The following is a 21,310-nucleotide window of genomic DNA, read 5'->3' on the forward strand; positions in this document are numbered from 1 at the left end:
ATGTATTTATTTTACCTGCGTTTTGGATTAATGTTGATTTATATTCTCATGAGAATATTTTAATAGCAGAACCGTAAATGGTAAATTTGCACTAGTAAAGTAGAACTAAAGGCTATTCTTTTTTTTTTTTTACTTTAGGTAACCACTGCAATTTTTTTTCCATCTTTGTCCCATTGGGGAGACTTCCCTTCACTTCCTGTCCTATAGTCAAAACAGGAAATGTAAAGAAATCCCTGCAAAGTGAGGGATTCCCTGGTTGTCAACAGGCTCATTATACCTGGCGTCCCCACTGGAAGATTTTCCCTCTATTAATTTTTTGGGGACAACTGAAAATTTGGGATTTTCTTTTACTTTCACTTTTGATGAGATTATAAGCTTGAAAACAAGAGTGTGGGAATCTCCCCAACAGGGGGACAGACAGCAATAAAAAACTGACAGATGTTCTAATCCCTCTCCACTGTCCATATCAAACAAAACAAAAATGCCTTTAGTTCTACTTTAACATGATTGCAAAATAATATAATGCCAACTTGTTCAAAAAGTTTGTTTTTTGTTTTTGTTTTTTTTACTTAAAGGGCACCTGAGCCCATACTATGGACAATAAACAATTTGCTATTTCCACTGCTTTAAAAAAATTATTAAAAATTGTAGCCGTTTTACATGCTCTCCTCTGGAAAATCTAGCACTGTAAAATCCTTTTGTCTGTCCTAACAAAGGGTTAAATATTTACAAGCTGGGTTTCTGAAAGAAAAAGTTCACCTTGTATAACATGTATTCAGGGTGTAACATGTTACTGATGCAGCAGCCTCCGCTTACCTCGAGTCCCCCGAATCCCCATTGTGACAGCGGGCCAGGGATCTTCTCCCTGCACCCGCTGTCAAAATTTTAAAACATTCTGTAAATGAGGGAACTACAACTACTGTCAGCCATTGCAGTTGGCGGCTTGTAGTTCTAAATGAACTGCCAGGACACTGATGAGCGCTCTAGGTAACTCATTGTTGCTAAAAAATACAAAGAAATATATGGAAACTGTGTACAAAATTAAGTAAAGCTGCAAACACAAAAATAAGATACCTCTTCTAATATCCAGAATATAAATTGCCTGTGTTGCGCTAAAAACAATGAACCAGTGAATCATTGTATCAATCAAATACATTCTCAAGTATGCTTAAAGTGTAAATATTGTGACTTAATATGACCAGTAGTATCCATCAAGAGTCCAAAAAGGTTCCACAAATCAGCGAAAGTCCCTTTACTGTGCAAAACACATATAGAATAGTTCATATTCCCATCGCACACCTTCCTGGATACAGGCACATCAGTTGTGGGTGCTGCAGCGATAGCCAGCAGGACACTGGATCTATCACAGATACATACAGTACATATTCGCCAGCACACCAAGGATCTTGCACAGCAGTCTGAAGAAACTTTTTATTGCAAAAGGATTACATCAGGATAGGTGCAACGTTTCGGAGTCACGCAGGACCCCTTCGTCACATCACATGCCTGACGAAGGGGTCCTGCGTGACTCCGAAATGTTGCACCTATCCTGACGTGATCCTTTTGCAATAAAAAGTTTCTTTGGACTGTTATGCAAGATCCTTTGGTGTGCTGGCGAATATGTATGTATCAAAACAGATATAGTCCTTCCTCCTTCCAAAAAGGATATAAAGTGTCAGCAGTATCCACTGTCACCAAGAATAATATAAATTCGGGGCTTACCAGACCACAATGACCCCCTTATTCTGAGTGGTCAATGAAGGCTCAAGCAGTATGCAGAAGAAAAGGAACAGCAGGGCACTGAGGTCAGTATCAAATAAAAAATCCCATGTAAAAAAAAGCAGTAAACTTACATTAAGGTTACCATGAAACAGCATAGATAGGGAACACCTGAGACCAAGCAGCTGCGATCAGTATGAGGCTCTAAGCATCACTGAGCAAACAGAGACCGAGGATGACAAGGAGCCGGCCAGCTCAAGATGTGGATATTGATATTAGCGGCGGGGTTCTCAGCTGCATACGTGAATGACAGCTGTTAAATAGCCTGGTGGATGTCAGGAGAGGGAGTGTGCATGACGCGTTTCCAGGGACTTCTGCCTCTTTTTCAAATGCATGGACAGTGAAGGGAAGCGATGGGCTTATAAAGCCAAAATGACAGGAAGGGGAGGAACAGGGGAGGGGAGCCAGAAGGGTGGGAGAGGGAGGAAAGTGTGAGGAGAGAGAAAAGCACAAAAGACATTGCTGCGCCATTAACCCTTGGCTTTTAATTACTCAAAATGTCTACCAGTATACACCAGTATCGATGGCATGCCCCAAGGGTGTCTATTTGATTGGCTCATCAAACTAGCTCCTCCAGTTTCCCAAAAGCTCAGATTTATGTGAAAATAAGCATTAAAGCACTTCTCATAGGGCAGGAGCCAGAGATGGCACCCACGATCAGCAGATTGCATGTGCAATGCTTTACAGGCTCCTAATAAAAATAAATAAAAGAAATTTTTTTTTACCTGCAAAAAATTGTGCATTTATTGTTTTTTTTCTTTACACAGGTAAAAAAACATTTATACTCACCTAGATGGATCGATGCTGCCTTTTTCCCCCCTTCCACCACTCTGAAGGCTGAGAACTGAGCAATTAAAGACCACTGATCATTCGGTTCTCATCCTTCAGTGAGCAAAGAGCCTGTGACTGTCAGTCACCAGCTCTCTGCTCTGCCCATCCAACACTCACTGGAGTGCTGGGTTGTGGAGTGGGCAGGAGCACCTGGCTCAGGCTGTTAGCGGCTCGCTGAGAGGCTGAGCCAGCTGCAAGTCCAGGCCTGTGGCTTAATGCGGATTGAAAAGTCGGGATCTTTCCTGAGCCTGGCTGGCTGAGTGACCTCAGCGGACAGTGTACTTTAGCCTGCTGTCGGCTGAAAATGGGTTAGAACAAACTGCACTCCTGTGATTCCCAGGAGAAGTATAGCCAAAATAGCTTTAGCAATACTTCTCCTTTTAGGAGGTCACCCTGTCCATAAAGTAGAGGATACATGCAGAGTTTTTTCTTCCATTCTACCAGTGGGATTTATGGATCTCTTCCACTGTACTATTGTATTATTGTGCAGGGACTCATCCCTATCAGAATACAATGATTAGTACTAATTGGCTACAGCAGCTGATCAAATGCTGGTTTCTCTTACGTCCTCCGACAGTCGCCGCTGCCTCTAAGTCATCACTGTTGAGTATTGACTTCCGCTCCGCAGGAGTAGCTAGGCATAAAGACTTAGTCAAAAGAACAAAGGCATTTGCATATACACACCCATGGGGGTTGTCCCATCTGGTCAATACCCCCCTTCAGTGACCACTCCCAACTCAGTTTCATTCTGCCTAGCGTCAGGAGTAGTTAGGCTTCCCTGTGCTGGGGCTACAGTCTCAGCCTATCTAATCTTTTTTTTATTTGATTTTCTTTTGAAAATGTCAGTTTTTTCTTACTTTACTAGCTGTTTATTTTGTCAGCTTTAGTTTTAGTCGATTCTTCGGATGAAGATGGATCATGCGGTGCTGGGATTCAGACTGACCGCCCTGGTTCTCCAGAGCAGAGGGTCAGATGGACCCCCAGCCCGCCATCGAGTGTTCAGCCGTGGTTCGTCCTGGCACTATGAACGACCCATCCCTGCTCGCAGCAGGGATCCAGCCGTGAGGTGGCTACCTCACTGGACACATCTGCGATGCTGCAGTGTCAGGTCCCTGGCTAACGGCTCTCCCTGTCAGATGAGGACAGCGGCTTTCCGTTCATAGAGGCACCCCACGCCATCTGGTACAGGTAAGTACTTCTGTGTGGGGCCTCTGTCTGGGGTGGCAGTCCTGTGTTGCTGTGTGTCCCCCATGTCTGTGCCTGTGTGACTCCCTCATGCGGTCCCTGCGGGGATCGCTTGTGCATGCGCTGCGGTGCTGTATGTTTTAGGGGGTCCCCTTCCCTGTGTCACTTCGGTGCTTGTTGGTGGTGCAGACTGTGTGTGTGGCCACCGCAGCGGGGTAAATCCGCGCGGTCCGCCATTTTAAGTATGGGCAGGCATGTTTGGCTTCTCTATGGGCAATACTACATGCTGTTTTGGCGCCATCCGCCACCATTTTGCGGTAGCAGAACGATCGTTCCGACCGCATGTCCGGCGGCCATTTTGGCGGAGCCTTCCATGCAATCCTATGGGGCAGCCATTTTCCCTGAGTCATGCAGCCTATAAGTTCAGCCTAAAATGAAATGTGACGATTGGTGATGGCGCTACCTATGAAACAAATAAATAGAACCATATATAGTGCCCCTAGTGGCGTGAAAGGGGATATATGGGTTGGGTGACCCACGGATAGTGCAGTGTAGTCAAAAAAAGTGAAGAAATGAAAATATATAGATGTGGGAACAAGTGTTTATTCACATAAATCAATAAACCAGGAAATAAAGTAAACTGATACCGTGAAAAAATTAACCCACAACCACAAGTGTTTAAACAAGTTGCAAATTAACTGATATATGTGCCACATACACTGTGTTGAAAATGGTGAAGAAATGTGGATAAGTGGACGAGTGGCCACTGGGTGGCGTTTATGATAGTACAACCTGTATGATGGTATATGGGGGGATTCCTCAAACGTCACTTCCGGTTGTCGGACGTGGAACGCGGAAGCATCCCGGCGCGCACTGTTTTTTCTGATTCTGATCTTTTGAACGAGTGAGTTTACTACGCCTTTTGTTTATGACTGTATGACTCATTTATTCATCATGGGGCCTTCTTCTTCTCATGTGAGCACTTAGGGCATCCGCCGCCGACTCGTGACTGCTCGCCCACTACGAAGAGGAATCCCCCCATATACCATCATACAGGTTGTACTATCATAAACGCCACCCAGTGGCCACTCGTGGACTTCACTTATCCACATTTCTTCACCATTTTCAACACAGTGTATGTGGCACATATATCAGTTAATTTGCAACTTGTTTACACACTTGTGGTTGTGGGTTAATTTTTTCACGGTATCAATTTACTTTATTTCCTGGTTTATTGATTTATGTGAATAAACACTTGTTCCCACATCTATATATTTTCATTTCTTCACTTTTTTTGACTACGCTGCACTATCCGTGGGTCACCCAACCCATATATCCCCTTTCACGCCACTAGGGGCACTATATATGGTTCTATTTATTTGTTTCATAGGTAGCGCCATCACCAATCGTCACATTTCATTTTAGCACTTTTTACCTTTACACTTAAGGTTTGATTGGGGCAGCTTACACCTTTTTTGTTTCCGTCCTCCCAACATATATTACAGTCCGTAGCGCTGGTCATATTCTCTCTATAAGTTCAGCCTACTCTAGCAGCACTTCCTTTTCCTCTGAAGCAGGACATCGGTGGCAACGCTCTGCGGGGCCTGCAGGTTATCTCTCTCGATATCTTTCTGTATTGTCGCTTCTGGCTCCGTTTTTTTTTTCTTCTCCTGTTTGGGGGTCTTTGTCACTGTAGCTGTAGCGGTGGGCTGCGCACTCCGCAGCGGTCTTAAAGGGGCAGTACAAACTTTGTCACCTTGAGCAATGGCTTCTCAGGCCAGCAAATTCCCCCCAGCTTTGGTGGGGGTCCCCAGTTCTCCTGTGGCCCCTCTGAGACCTGATTTGGCCGCTGTAGTGGCGACCTTGGTGTCAAATATGGAAATGCTGATGGCTGAACGTGCTGCTAAAAAGAGGCCCAGATTGTCTCTCACCTCTGATTCAGATGGTGATATGGCTGCTGCTGCTGCGAGCGTGCCCTTTTCAGGGTCTCGCTCTTCCTTGGACCCGCTGGGGTCTGAGGGGGAGGCAGAGGTGGAAGGGGTTGATACCTCCTCCCCGGGGTCGCCTGAAGAGCGGGCGACCATGGATGAATTAATTGTTTCTGTTAAGGAAACACTACATTTGGAGGATGAGCCCAGTCCTCCGGGCGTTGTGTCCTCATTTGGGACGCACAGGACCCGCAAGTCGGCGCAGGTTTTTCCCTGCCCGGCTGAGTTTCATTACACTGTTAATGAAATGTGGCGCACATTAAAACGTCCATTCCTGGTGCCTAGTCGGTTCAAATTGCTTTATCCCTTTGCACCGGCTACGGAATCACGATGGTGTGTGCCTCCACAGGTAGATCACACTGTGGCCATGTTAAACAAGGCTACCTTGGTTCCTTCTGAGGATACCCCGGTTTTCCAGGATCCCACGGACCGGCGGTTGGAGTCTCTAGCCTGCCATTCCTATACGGTGGCGGGCTCGTTGCTCAGACCCGTTTTCGCGTCCATTTTGGTGGGTCAGGCGGTGGCTGATTGGACTAAGGTGCTTAGGAGCAACCTCGTGTCTGATGCTGTTCCGCCTGCCCGGCTGGAAACGGCAGATCAAATTCATCAAGGAATCATGTATCTGTGTGATGCGGCCTTAAATGAGGCCCCTTTAGTAGCACGCCTATCTAGTGTCTCGGTACTTAACCGGCGACTGATATGGCTGAAGAGCTGGTCGGCTGACCAGTCCTCGTGGAAAACAGTTGCTGATTTTCCATATGCTGGTTCTCGCCTTCTCGCCTCGGCGTCACGGGGGGCAAGAGCACCTTGCTGCCCCAGAACCCGAAGAACAAGTCCTTTCGCGGCAAGCGGGGTTCTGCGTCTCGATCCACTCAGGGGTCCTTTCGTACCTTTCGGTACCAATCCAAGGGCAAGCCCTTCAAGGCCCAGGGCAGCCAGAAGAAGACCTGGGCGGGCAAGCTGGAGTCGGGCAATGCCGGCTCGGCGGGTCAGTCCGACTCTGCCTGAATGGGCGCCCTCACCCGTTTCAGGGGTGGGGGGATGCTTGCATGGTTTCCTCCAACCTTAGCTGCTCCGGATTTCGGACAGGTGGGTTCAGGAAATCATTCGATCAGGATACGAGATCGAATTCCTTTCCCGGCGGGCTGATTCTTTCCCTCAAGGCTTCGCTTGCCTCCTGGGCATCGGCAGGACCTGCATCAAGCAGTGTAGGACCTTCTTGCTCAGGGGGTGATTGTCCCGGTGCCTCATCGGGACAGGTTTCGGGGATTTTATTTCAATCTGTTCGCGGTGCCCAGGAAGGGGGGCAAAGTGCGTCCTATTCCCTATATGGGAATGATTCTGGACTCTAATTAGGCAAAGGGGTTCTGCCGGAGGACAAGCTACGGACCTTGCAGGACGAGCTCAGGTCCCTTAGGGACCACCCGTCCCCGTCACTCAGGACCTGTATGCTGGGCCTGGGGTTGATGGTGTCGGCCTTCGAGGCGATACCCTTTGCTCAGTTTCACACGCGGGCTCTCCAGGCGGAGATCCTGGCCAGGTGGGACAGACTGCCTCAGTCCCTGGTTCTGAGTGTCTCATTGAGTCGTCGGACCAGATTGTCTCTTCTGTGGTGGCTCCAGTCCCCGTCGGCAGAAGGCAAGTCCTTCCGTCCGTTGGTGTGGACGGCGATTACCTCGGATGCCAGCCTGTCGGGCTGGGGTGGAGTCCTGGGCAACCTGTCTGCCCAGGGCACTTGGTCGGAGGAGGAGTCCTCACTCCCGATAAATGTGCTGGAATTGCGAGCGATAAAACTCTGTCTCTTCCAGTGGTCGGACCGTCTTCGGGGCCATCCTGTCCGGGTACAGATGGACAATGTTACCGCGGTGGCTTACATCAACCACCAAGGGGGCACCAGGAGTGCTCGGGCAACCGGGAGGTGACCGACATTCTGGCTCGGGCCAAGACTCGTGTCCCGGCGATCTCAGCAGTTCACATTCCGGGTGTGGAAAATTGGCAGGCCGACTATCTGAGCCGCCAGACCCTGGTCAAGGGGGAATGGTCCCTACACCTGGAGGTCTTCCGAATGCTGTGTGCGAAGTGGGGATCCCCGGACGTGGATCTGTTCGCATCTCGGCTAAACCGATGGGTGGAAGGTTCGTGGCAAGAACACGCGATGCACTGGCGGACACCTCGGATGCGTTAGTGGCCCCTCCGATTCAGTTGCTATCCAGGTTCCTCCACAGGTTAGCCTCGGAACCGCACCTGGTGATTCTGGTGGCTCCGGACTGGCCACGCCGGTCCTGGTACGCCGATGTTGCTCACCTGGCAGTGGCGCTTCCATGGCGACTGCCTCCGCGGGAAGATCTCCTGTCTCAGGGTCCGATCTTGCATCCTGCTTTACAGTCGCTGGCTTTAACGGCCTGGCTGTTGAGACCCAGGTCCTGAGGGACAGGGGTTTCTCCTCTGGGGTCATCCCTACCCTTGTCTAGGCTAGGAAAACCTCCTCTGGTAAAATCTATTACCGTACTTGGAAGGCTTATTTCGCCTGGTGTGAGTCCAGGGGGTTCTCCCCTCGCTCGTACTCAGTGCCAAGAGTGTTGGCCTTCCTCCAGTCTGGTGTGGACCAGCGCCTGGCGCTGACCACGATCAAGGGCCAGGTGTCCGCACTGGCTATTCTTTTCCAACGCCCTGTGGCGTCTCATTCTCTGGTTCGCACCTTCATTCAAGGTGTGCGACATTTGGCTCCTCCCAGGAAGGAGCCCTTACCTCCATGGGACTTGAACTTGGTTCTGTCCGTGTTACAGCGTGCTCCCTTTGAAAACATTCGAGATATATCGTTGCCTCTGCTGTCTAAGACGGTTGCCTTTTTGGTGGCGATCACTTCTGCTCGCAGGGTGTTGGAACTGGCAGCATTATCTTGCCATTCTCCGTACTTGGGGAGTCACCGGGATAAGGTGGTCTTGCGTCCGCATCCCTCCTTTCTTCCTAGGTGGTCTCTGAGTTCCACATTAATGAGGACATTGTCCTGCCTTCGCTTTGTGCGAAGCCTAAACATCCTAAGGAGGTTGCTCTGCATTCCTTGGATGTTTTTCAGGGCGATCAGGTTTTACCTGTTGTCTACGGAATCCTTTCGGAAGACGGATTCCCTCTTTGTTCTTCCTGAGGGACCTCGGAAGGGCATGGCTGAGTCTGCAGCGACTATTGCCAAATGGATCAGACAGACCATTGAACAGGCTTACGCCTTGAAGGAAAGGGTTCCACCCTTCCCTGTTAAGGCGCACTCTACCAGATATGTGAGTGCGTCCTGGGCCTATTGGCATCGGGCCTCGGTGGCCCAGGTGTGCAAGGCTGCGACTTGGTCGTCGGTGCACACTTTTTCCAAGTTCTACAAAGTAGATGTTTTGGCATCAGCTGATGCTTCCTTTGGCGGCAAGGTTCTCAGTGCGGCAGTGCCATGAAGGACCCTTGTTTTTTCAAGGGTCCCTGGCTGTTGGTATTTGCTTTCCTGGGCTGTTGCTCCTGTTGAGCATTGTTTCTGTTGCCCAGAAGGTTCTCTTGCGGTGCATGTAAGATTCCTTTCTCTGATGTGGGTACTGCGTTGCTTTTTCTACGGTTGCGTCTCCCACCCCTCATGTCTATACTGCTTTCGGACATCCCAACAGTGATGACTTGGAGGCGGCGGCGACTGTCGGAGGACGTAAGAGAAAACTGAATTTTTGTAAAATCTTACCTGTAAAATTCCTTTCTCTGAGTCCTCCGATAGTCGCCGCCCCGCCCCTCTTTTGGGGTTGTGTTCTTATTACCTACTGCTATGCTACCAAACTGAGTTGGGAGTGGTCACTGCAGGGGGGTATTGACCAGATGGGACAGCCCCCATGGGTGTGTATATGCAAATGCCTTTGTTCTTTTGACTAAGTCTTTATGCCTAGCTACTCCCTTCGGAGCGGAAGTCAATACCCAACAGTGATGACTTAGAGGCGGCGGCGACTGTCGGGGGACTCAGAGAAAGGAATTTTACAGGTAAGATTTTACAAAAATTCCGTTTTTCCAGCAGGACCTTTCAACGGAAGCTGGTCTAACAATCAGCTTCTGTTGAACAGGCAGGGCTACACATGTACTGAAATTCATCCAGTTCCGCTGAACCAGACAAATTTTGATGTTTGTATACCCAGCTTAAGCATTTCTATTGGTACAGACTGCACTGAATTCATTGAGAAATACTTGCAGTCATCCATGATAACTTCTCTTTAAAACCTCTGTAATTTTATTTTAATTATTACGAATGCTGTGTGAATAGAAACGCATAACAAACTTATATTGGGTTTTCTCAAATTTGACTGCAAAAGTGGAAATACCCATTAGCAAACAGTTAACCCTTATTCACACCTGAAACCTTACAGGATGCCAAGATCTACTCTCAAAGAAGAAAGATTTTTGTTTCTTTGTAGTGAACTTTGAAAATTATTTTCTCCACAATGTCTTTAGCTACAAAGGTGAATGGTGCCTTTCTTAAATGTTGCACACTAAAGTATTTAAATATTTTGAACAGGCAGTAAACAAAGTCTTGACATAGGTTCAGTTTAAGTGCAGTTCTGGTCAATTTTAAAGCACTTTATTACTTTTTTTTAAGTCGTGTACCATATATTTTATTTTCACCTATAATACAACCCTAATGCACCACAAATGGATTGACAGAATGTTGTGTATTTTTTTTTTTTTTTAAAGGTAATTTTTATTGTACATAACAGTTGGTTTCAAGTACATAATAAAGAAAATTGTCACAAAAAAGGGGGTCAAACAAACAGTGTTCCAATATTGACATACATCATATGAATAATGTCCATTCATCTCAGGTGGATCACCGGTTAAAGGGCTATATATGGTACATATACAAGCCTGATTCCAAAAAAGTTGGGACACTGTACAAATTGTGAATATAAAACAGAATGCAATGATGTGTTAGTTTCAAATTTCAACATTTTATTCAGAATACAACATAGATGACATATCAAAAGTTTAAACTGAGAAAATGTATAATTTTAAGGGAAAAATACATTGATTTTAAATTTCATGGCATCAATACATCTGAAAAAAGTTGGGACAAGGCCACGTTTACCACTGTGTGGCATCCCCTCTTCTTTTTATAACAGTCTGGGGACTGAGAAGACAAGTTGCTCAAGTTTAGGAATAGGAATGTTGTCCCATTCTTGTCTAATACAGGCTTCTAGTTGCTCAACTGCCTTAGGTCTTCTTTGTCGCATCTTCCTCTTTATGATGCGACAAATGTTTTCTATGGGTGAAAGATCTGGGCTGCAGGCTGGCCATTTCAGTACCTGGATCCTTCTACACAGCCATGATGTTGTAATTGATGCAGTATGTGGTCTGGCATTGTCATGTTGGAAAATGAAAGGTCTTCCCTGAAAGAGACAACATCTCAATGGGAGCATATGTTGTTCTAGAACTTGGATATACCTTTCAGCATTGATGGTGCCTTTCCAGATGTGTAATCTGCCCATGCCACACGCACTCATGCAACCCCATACCATCAGAGATGCAGGCTTCTGAACTGAGCGCCGATAACAACTTGGGTTGTCCTTGTCCTCTTTAGTCCAGATGACATGGCATTCCAGTTTTCCAAAAAGAACTTCAAATTTTGATTCCTCTGACCACAGAACAGTTTTCCACTTTGCCACAGTCCATTGGCCCAGAGAAAACGCCTGCGCTTCTGGATCATGTTTAGATATGGCTTCTTTTTTTGGCCTATAGAGTTTTAGCCGGCAACGGCGAATGGCACGGTGGATTGTGTTCACCGACCAATGTTTTCTGGAAGTATTCCTGAGCCCATGTTGTGATTTCCATTACAATAGCATTCCTATATGTAATGCAGTGCCGTCTAAGGGCCTGAAGATCACAGGCATCCAGTATGGTTTTCCGGCCTTGACCCTTTACGCACAGAGATTGTTCCAGATTCTCTGAATCTTTGGATGATATTATGCACTGTAGATGAGGATAACTTCAAACTCTTTGCAATTTTCTCTGAGAAACTCCTTTCTGATATTGCTCCACTATTTTTTGCCACAGCATTGGGGGAATTGGTGATCCTCTGCCCATCTTGACTTCTGAGAGACACTGCCACTCTGAGAGGCTCTTTTTATTCCCAATCATGTTGCCAATTGACCTAATAGGGTGCAAAATGGTCCTCCAGCTTTTCTTTATATGTACATTTAACTTTTCCAGCCACTTATTGCTAAGTGTCCCAACTTTTTGGAATGTGTAGCTCTCATGAAATCCAAAATGATCAAATATTTGGCATGACATTTCAAAATGTCTCACTTTCAACATTTGATATGTTATCTATATTATATTGTGAATAAAATATACGTTTATGAGATTTGTAAATTAGTCCATTACTTTCTTACTCCCAATTTGTACAGTGTCCCAACTTGTATTCACTTGCCAGTTTACAATAAGAAACCTCTTCAAAGTAGTGTATAAAAATACAACATTCCAGAAAAAATAATAATAGGATGCAGCAAAAACTATGTTATTATTGTTCAATACTCTACGAATTTGGTGGGATAGTACGATCAGACGTTACCCACAAGTCCCATATCTTATTAAATTTACAAGGACAGCCTCAAGCTTCATAGGTTAGTTTGTATAGTGGGGAGTGCCTGATTGACCAGAGTAAGCCAAAAGGCTATAGATGGGGGAGCTGATGACTTTCAGTGCATAGGTATAGACTTTTTGGCATTAAAAAAAGTCAATAGTAAACAAAAGTTGGTTGTTCTTAGAGAGGGACTCGTCATCAATATAACCAAGAAGACACCTTAATAGGTTACAGATGTTCGGTATGAGGGAAATGGTGCTGATAAACACGGTGACTTCTGACCAAAATGCTCTAACCGGTGTGCATTCCTATACCATATGGTAGAACTTGCCAACCCTTGCAGAGCATCTAGCACAGTCCGCAGAGGGTATCCTATTTAGCCGATAAAGGAGACTTGGGTTATATTACGTTGAATATAAGAATTTGGTCTGAATAACTTTGTCCCCAGAGGAGATAACTGTAGGCACTTGTAAAGGGAGAATTTCCTGTAACACCTCCTCTGTAAGTTCTGGTATTTCTGCATGCCATCTAGACTCTGTGATCGTAAGCCCTATCGGATTTAGAATGCAATAGTACGGAGTAATACAGTATTTCAGTGAGTACACCCCTCAAATTTTTGTAAATATTTTATTATCTTTTCATGTGACAACACTGAGAAAATTACACTTTGCTACAATTTAAAGTAGTAAGTGTACAGCTTGTATAAAACTGTAAATGTGCTGTCACCTCAAAATAACTCAACACACAGCCATTAATGTCTAAACCACTGGCAACAAAAGTGAGTTCATCCCTTAGTGAAAATGTCCAAATTGGGCCCAATTAGCCATTTTTCCTCCCCGGTGTCATGTGATTCCTTAGTGTTACAAGGTCTCGGGTGTGAATGGGGAGCAGGTGTGTTAAATTATGTGTTATCGCTCTCATTCTCTCATCCTGGTAAGTGGAAGTTCAACATGGCACCTCATGGCAAAGAACGCTCTGAGGATCTGAAAAAATATTTTTTGCTTTACAAAGATTGCCAAGACCCTAAAACTGAGCTGCAGCACGGTGGCCAAGACCATACAGTGGTTTAACAGGACAGGTTCCACTCGGAACAGGCCTCACCATGGTCGACCAAAGAAGTTGAGTGCACATGCATAGTGTCACAACCTGAGGTTGTCTTTGGGAAATAGATGCATGAGTACTGCCAGCATTGCTGCAGAGATTGAAGGGGTGGGGGGTCAGCCTGTCAGTGCTCAGACTATACACTGCATACTGCATCAAATTGGTCTACATGGCTGTCGTCCCAGAAGGAAGCCTCTTCTAAAGATGATGCACAAGAAAGCCCGTAAACAGTTTGCTGAAGACAAGCAGACTAAGGCCATGGATTACTGGAACCATGTCCTGTGGTCTAATGAGACGAAGATTAACTTATTTGGTGTCAGGCGTGTGTGGCGGCAACCAGGTGAGGAGTATAAAGACAAGTGTGTCTTGCCTACAGTCAAGCATGGTGGTGGGAATGTCATGGTCTGTGGCTGCATGAGTGCTGCCAGCATTGGGAGCTACATTGCATTGAGGGAACCATGAATGCCAACATGTACTGTGACATACTGAAGCAGAGCATGATCCTCTCCCTTCAGGTAATGGGACACAGGGCAGTATTCCAACATGATAATGACCCCAAACACACCTTCAAGATGACCACTGCCTTGCTAAAGAAGCTGAGGGTAAAGGGGATGGACTGGCCAAGCATGTCTCCAGACCTAAACCCTATTGAGCATCTGTGGGGCATCCTCAAAAAGAAGGTGGAGGAGCGCAAAGTCTCCGTGATGACACCTTGGTCCCAATTTGGACATTTTAACGGTGTACACACTTTTGTTGCCAGTGGTTTAGACATTAATGGCTGTGTGTTGAGTTATTTTAAGGGGACAGCAAATTTACACTGTTATGCAAGCTGTACACTCACTACTTTACATTGAAACAAAGCGTAATTTCTTCAATGTTGTCACATGAAAAGATATAATAAAATATTTATAAAAGTGTGAGTATACTCACTTTTGTGAGATACTGTATGTAGATATAAGTTTAGAATGGTTCATGTCATTTAATAGGCATTCCAAAGGGGATGGCTGTACGTATGATGTTACGTAAACCAAATTGAGTTGCAGCAGTATGTCTTAATTGAAGAATAAGCAAGAAATCATGTTTTTTTTCTCTATGCCTATGTGCTGAATGGGTCAAATGGGAGTGGTTTCATAATTAACTGTCAGCTGTGGCAGTCGCCGGGCTCCAATGAGGAAATCTGCTGGGCCAGCATCCCTTTAGACATGTTCCTGCTGGGTGTATCTCACCAAAAATGACATTTTTGTTGCAGGGGATGCCAGAAATCTGACTTGTATCTTAGGCAGACTTCTGGGAAAATTGGTGAGCCAATCACACTAGCAGGAAATTATGTTTCTAGGGTGTGGTCAGTACACATTCTGTGTACAGAACAGCTCCAGGTAGCCATATTGCATTACATTTTCAGAAAATCAGAAAACAGAGGCACAATTGTATACGATATATTGTTTTTTCTTTGTTTACTATTTTTTTCCCCACGGAAGTGGAGTTACCCTTTAAGGCTTTGGACATAGAAGATGGCAATCGCCCCTCCTCAATTGCATGGTTAAAAACTCGCAATAAGAGCAGGGCCAAGATCTCTCTATATTGCAGATACCACTCTATAGGGAAGCAATCCAATCCTGGCATTTTATTATGTGCAAAAGACTGCATGGCTGTACTTATTTTCTTGGACCTCAAAGAAGCATCTAACAATGAAATTTGATTTGTGGATAACCTGGGAAGCTGAATGTCGTATAGGTAGTCATCTAATTCTACAATAGTGTAGTGTGCTCTAGCTGTCAATAGAGTGGAGTAAAAGGCCACAAATGCCTCTACTATTTCTTTAGTTTGTTCGACCACAACTCCATTGATATTTACAATTCTGGGAATGGTGCAGGGTTGAAGGTCGGGAGAGATATGCTAGGAGACGGCTTTTTTTATCTCAACTCAAAGATCCACTGATTCTGATATAGTAATTTTTTCTGGGTGCATTCTAGCAGCACTAAATCCAGTTCTCTGGCTTTTTGTCTCCAAGTGGTGTATTTTTCAGGAGTAGGAGAAGCAGAATAGCAAGTCTCTGCAGCATAATGGTCCCATTCTACGTCCGTCAAGTTAGACTGGGTGGCCATTTGAGCCTTCCCAATAGCTGCGACAAACTCACTGCGCATGGTGGCCTTGAAGGCATCCCAGACCATAGGCATGGAATCACTCCGCCCATTGGTGACCTAGTAAAAGTTCATTTTGACAAGTCCCTGATCCATGACAGCTGGACCCCCCAGCCAGAGGGGACTCGATCTCCATAGTTTAAAGCAGTCAGAGACACCCACAGCGAGATCCATCAGCAAAGGAGTGTGATCAGACACCCCTCTGGGAAGATATCTGATTGCAGAAACCAAACTAAGCAGATCATGAGTCAACAAGCAAAGATCAATACGGGACATCGTACCATGAATATCTAAATAGCATGAGTATTCCTTAGCATCAGCATGTTTCCATCTCCAAGCATCCACCAGATTAAATTTGTCAATATAGGACCGTAAGGGTGTAGGGACTTGGTAGATCCACCAAATCTGTCAAGGGAATGATCCAGAACTGTGTTAAAATCACCAGCTATTAGGAGGACCCTCAGCCATTTCCAGGGATGTACTCCTAATCCGTTCAAACAGGTCTTTAGTGAATAGAGACGGTGTGCATATATATATATATATATATATATATATATATATATATATATATATATATATATATTAACAAAGGTATATGGTTTACCCAGAATATCAAGAGCGAGGGGGGTAAAAAAAACATCCCTTGGGATCCGTTTTGACATGTTTAATGGAAATTGGGGCAGACTTCACTATCAATATAGAAATGCCTCGAGCATAGGTAGAATATGTGGAGTGGATAGCATAAGCTATTTTGGCATGTTTAAGTGCCATAACCCTAGAACCCTGCAAATGCGTTTCTTAAAGAACAACAACATACGGATTATGTCTAGCCAGACACTCAAACATTATTGAGCGCTTTACTTTAGAATTAAGCCCTCTAACGTTCCATAAAATCAGACGTATTGTATTCATAAGCAAAACGACAACAATATCTTAGAAGGACACCAAAGGGTGCTGTAAAAAAACATGACTGTAAAACCCCCATCCATAGCAATCCAAAATAATTAAAGCTATTCATACTTATTGCATACACCAAAATCATGAGCACCCACCCACATACTATAAATGGACAAGAACTGCGACAGAAATGGAAAAATAAGAACAAAAACCCCTTAAGAACCAGCACTACCCTAACCCACCCGGCACCCAAACACTCTGGAGCTTCCTCCCCATAACAAAACCTGCACTTGGTGTAGTCGGTCAATGACCCCTGTAGAAGGTTCTAAAATTTCTGGAGGTGCATATACTTGAAGAGAAAAACTAGAGATATAGTTCTTTCCAAGCCCGCACGTTGCTAGGTAGATTAACATTCAGAACCATTTATATAGGATGGGGGTCTAACAGGGCAGTCACAAGAAGACACATCAGGATCTTGGCCAGCTCAGGAAACTGAAATATCGATATCCAACAGATCCAAGTAGGAACGGAACCTTAGATCTCAGGTAGCACAGCAAACCTACAGTAGAATCAAAACACTGTATAAACTTTGTATTGCAAGAGTATAAGGCTGCAGCTGCCAGAAAAGTATTAAACAGGTATCATCCTCAGAGATGGGTAAACCAGGAGGTTATCTGAATGATTATCCTGAGGATGAATAACAGAAAAAAAGATCACTCGATCAGGTATATTCAGCTTTTGTGGATAGGTAAAAAGTGAGCCTTCCCTTGGCAGATGACATGCAGCCTGGCTGATAAAGCATGCTGTATGGAAGCTGTAGGTCATGTAGGAGTGTCTCAATGGTAAGAAAAGTCGCCCGTTGCTTTTGTGTAGCAGCTGAGAAGTCTAGAAAAATAGTAATTGTATTGCCGTTATAAGTTACACGACCCTTCTCTCGAGCAGCTCTCATGATCGCCTCTTTGTCAAAAAATATAGCACTTTGATTAGCACTGGATGTGGGGGGGGGGGGGCACCCTATGTGCCCTTTCAATAGCAAATAAGGGCGAGAATGTAGAAGCGCAAAAGGTGGTATTAAGCCAATTCTCCATAAATGCCTCAGGATTCCTGCCCTCAGCACCCTCTGGGAACCCCAGAAAGTGCAAATTGTTGCACTTCAGGAGATCTTCCAGGTCAGTCAATTATCTGTGGTGATTTCCTGGCCTTTATAAAAATCACGGACTGTAGCTTGTAATGGACCAAGGTATAAAAACTGGCGCAAAGGGAGGAGAAAATTAGAAACCGAACAGATTCCACACTAGGGACCTAAAATGGCAGGAAATAATAAATAAATTTAGGACACAAATTAAGTCCATAAACAGTGGTCCATAAACCGCTATTCCATATAATCAGGTCCATATGTTATCCATATGGGAAATCCAAAAAAGCACTCTGTAGGCTGCACTAATGACAAGTAGAAGCAACTTTGGAGCAAACTGTAGGGAAAACACAGGCGCCACTCTAAGTGCAGTATAAGGATTTATTCATAAAAAACATGTATAAAGGTACTCACAAAGGAAAATGCAAATAGGCATGGGAATATCCGTGAGGGTGAAAAAGGCCCATCATTCCGGTAACCTGTTCAGGATAGCTCGAGCGGTCACAATCCTCAGGACGTTACTCGGTGATAAACGGCACTTCCTGGTTGTTTGGAACGCACTAGGAGCTCTCCCGCCGTCACTTCCGGGTATGATGTAATGGCGCAGGCAATGCGTTCTCGGAGCATGCGCTCCTTCCTCAGGCCAATAAGCGCCATTTTAGATATGGGATTTATATAGAGCAGATGTCCGGGACGACTGGGTCCTAAGGAGCACCGATGTCGATCGGACCTACATGTGCATCTCCGCTTGCAGTGCGGAGAGGGAGGTGTCACAGCTCCCGCTGCTCTCTATGGGGAATCGGATGAGAGCGGACCGCCTGTTTTTCAGTGGTTGGGCTTGGCCCCTTAGTGAATCAGTTGTTACAATACACAGGCAATAAATGTGCAGATTTTTATAATATTTGGCAAAGAATGGGCAGTCATTACTATATACATTATATTTTTAAAAGTATTGGAACGCCTGCCTTTACACGCAGATTAACTTGAATTGGATCCCAGGGTTCAATATTGAGTTGGCTCACCCTTTGCAGCTATAAAAAATGCAACTCTTCTGGGAAGGCTGTCCACAAGGTTTAGGAGCGTGTCTATGGGAATGTTTGACCATTCTTCCGGAAGCGCATTTCTGAGGTCAGGCACTGATGTTGGACGAGAAGTCCTGGCTCACAGTCTCCGCTCTGATTCATCTTAAAGGTGTTCTATTGATTTGAGGTCAGGACTTTGTGCAGGCCAGTCAAGTTCCTCCACCCCAAACTTGCTTATTTATGTTTTTATGGACCTTGCTCTGTGCACAGGTCCATATCATTTGGTGAAGGTGGGATTAAGGTGTAGGGTGTTTTTCAGTGGTTGGGCTTGGCCCCTTAGTTCCAGTGAAGGGAACTCTTAGGGCGTCGGCATACCAAGACATTTTGGACAATTTCATGCTCCCAACTTTGTGGGAACAGTTTGGGGATGGCCTCTTCCTGTTCCAACATGACTGCACACTAGCGCACAAAGCAAGATCCATAAAGACATGGATGAGCGAGTTTGGGGTGGAGGAACTTGACTGGCCTGCACAGAATCCTGACCTCAACCTGATAGAATACCTTTGGGATGATCTAGAGCGGAGACTGCGCGCCAAGCCTTCTAGTCCAGCATCAGTGACTGACCTCACTAATTCACTTCTGGATGAATGGTCAAACTTTCCCATAGAAACCCTCCTAAACCTTGGGAACAGCCCTCCCAGAAGAGTTGAAGCTGTTATAGCAGCAAAGTGTGAGCCAACTCAATATTGAATCCTACGGACTAAGACTGGAATGCCATTGAAGTTTGAGTGTGTGTCTGTCTGTGTATAAAGGCAAGTGTCCCAAAACTTTTGACAACATAGCGTAAAAGGAAGGTGGAATTGTGAGAATGCACAAGACAACAAATGGGCAATTATACCAAATATGCAAGCTACAAGCTGGCAATCATAGCAATATGTAGACAACAAAGGAACAGTCATGAAAATGTGTGAGCAACTGAGAGGCAATTGTATGGGGAAACAAATAGAAAGTCATAACTATGTGTGAGCAACAAACAGCCAATCATAACAATAAATAATCTTTACAATAAACAAGCAATTGTGACAGCATATGTGCAGCAAATTGGCCAAATGAGATGACAATATAGGGAAAGCAAATGGGTAGTTATGGCAATATGTAAAAAATAAACAAACGTGATCTTAAAGGGGAAACAATCAGCAAGTTGTGACAATACATGGAAAGCAAAGTGGACTGTCATACAGATGGATAATAATTTAAAAAAATAAGTAGCTGTTACACAACTTTGGCAACAAACATGAAATTGCTAAAATAGGTAGGCAAGATATGGACAATCGATAACAACTTTGCAATGAAGAAATGGCCACTTGTCACACACAATGTTAAAGATATCAAATGTCATATTCTCGATTGGGGATGTGCGGTTTGGCATAAGAGCAGGTTTAGAATGTATTAAAACTTGGACGGTGTCAGTCAATAGAGCAGTGGATGAGTCAGTAGGATAGTGGATGTCAGTAGTGCTGAGACTGGTGTCAATAGGGCAGTGGATTTTTTTTTTTTTTTATTATTACTGTATTTTCTGGCGTATAAGACTACTTTTGAACCTCAAAAAAATCCCCCAAAAATGGGAGGTCATCTTATACACCGAGTATAATATCTCCAAGGTAACCTAAGTATAAGTATTACCAGTAGATCATGTAATAGGGGGGTCGTCTTATACGCCCAGTCGTCTTATACACCGGAAAATAGGGTATATCATTTTTTTTTAATGTAGAAGTCCTGTTGGGAGTCTTTGTTGAAATATAAGGGGTCTAAACAGACCCCTAATGTCTCACTTTTGAGGCATAAAAAAAGACTGAGCTTTCCCATTCCCTTTCTCTGCAGCCTCAGCTGCACTGGACATTGAATGCATGGGAAGTGCTCTGTGCTAAGCAGCTTCATATTCAATCAAAACTGAAGCATAGTTTGCTATGCTTCAGTTATGAATGAACACAGTGTAATTAGGGTGTGCCCAGCCTTAAAGGCCAAGTTCACGTTTATAGAAAAAAAAGCACATACTTTTGCAGAAAAAGAAATGTGCATTTATTATTTTACCACCAGGAGCCTGCAAAGCATTGCACCGGTGATCATGGGTGCAATGTCAGACAAGGACTAGGAGCGCTAAGCAGCGACCTCAAAGTTAATTGACAACTACATTTTTTTTGCCACAGTGGAAGACGGGACTTGTAGTTTCTTCATTCACAGATTTCTGTGAATGCAGGCTATGCAGGCCTTGCCGATTTAGAAACGTGACAGCGGGAAAGGGAGACACGTACCGCTGTCCACAGTCACAGGGGTAGGGGGAACAGGGGGGTGCATTGGATGGTTCTTGAGCATGTTGCACCCTAAATACCGTTATAACGTGAAACAGGCTCCAAAAGGGATCTTAGCTTTAAATTTCACCTTCCCAATTCACAAAGTATTTTGAAGAATAATGAAATTTCATCTAAATGTTTTGATTTTCTCAAAAATTTCGACACAATGAAATCTCTCAGGCTCCATTCACACCTGGGCGTTTTCAGCTCCAAAAACGCTCAAAAGAAACGCTTTCAAAACACCCAACAAGTAAAACCCCATTCATTTAAATGGCCCCTGTTCACATC

The 21,310-nt window shown here is 44.8% G+C and overlaps 1 protein-coding gene across 3 annotated transcripts in view; it reads left to right on the top strand.

Moving 5' to 3' along the window:
* UGGT2 (UDP-glucose glycoprotein glucosyltransferase 2) overlaps positions 1 to 21,310 on the top strand; it is a gene marked incomplete at its 5' end in the record, with an annotated part of 753,177 nt that overhangs the window by 677,352 nt on the left and 54,515 nt on the right. The gene's annotated exons all lie outside the window — the stretch shown is intronic.

The sequence above is a fragment of the Pelophylax lessonae genome (genome assembly GCF_965119305.1).
Source record: "Pelophylax lessonae genome assembly, chromosome: 2".
NCBI lineage: Eukaryota > Metazoa > Chordata > Amphibia > Anura > Ranidae > Pelophylax > Pelophylax lessonae.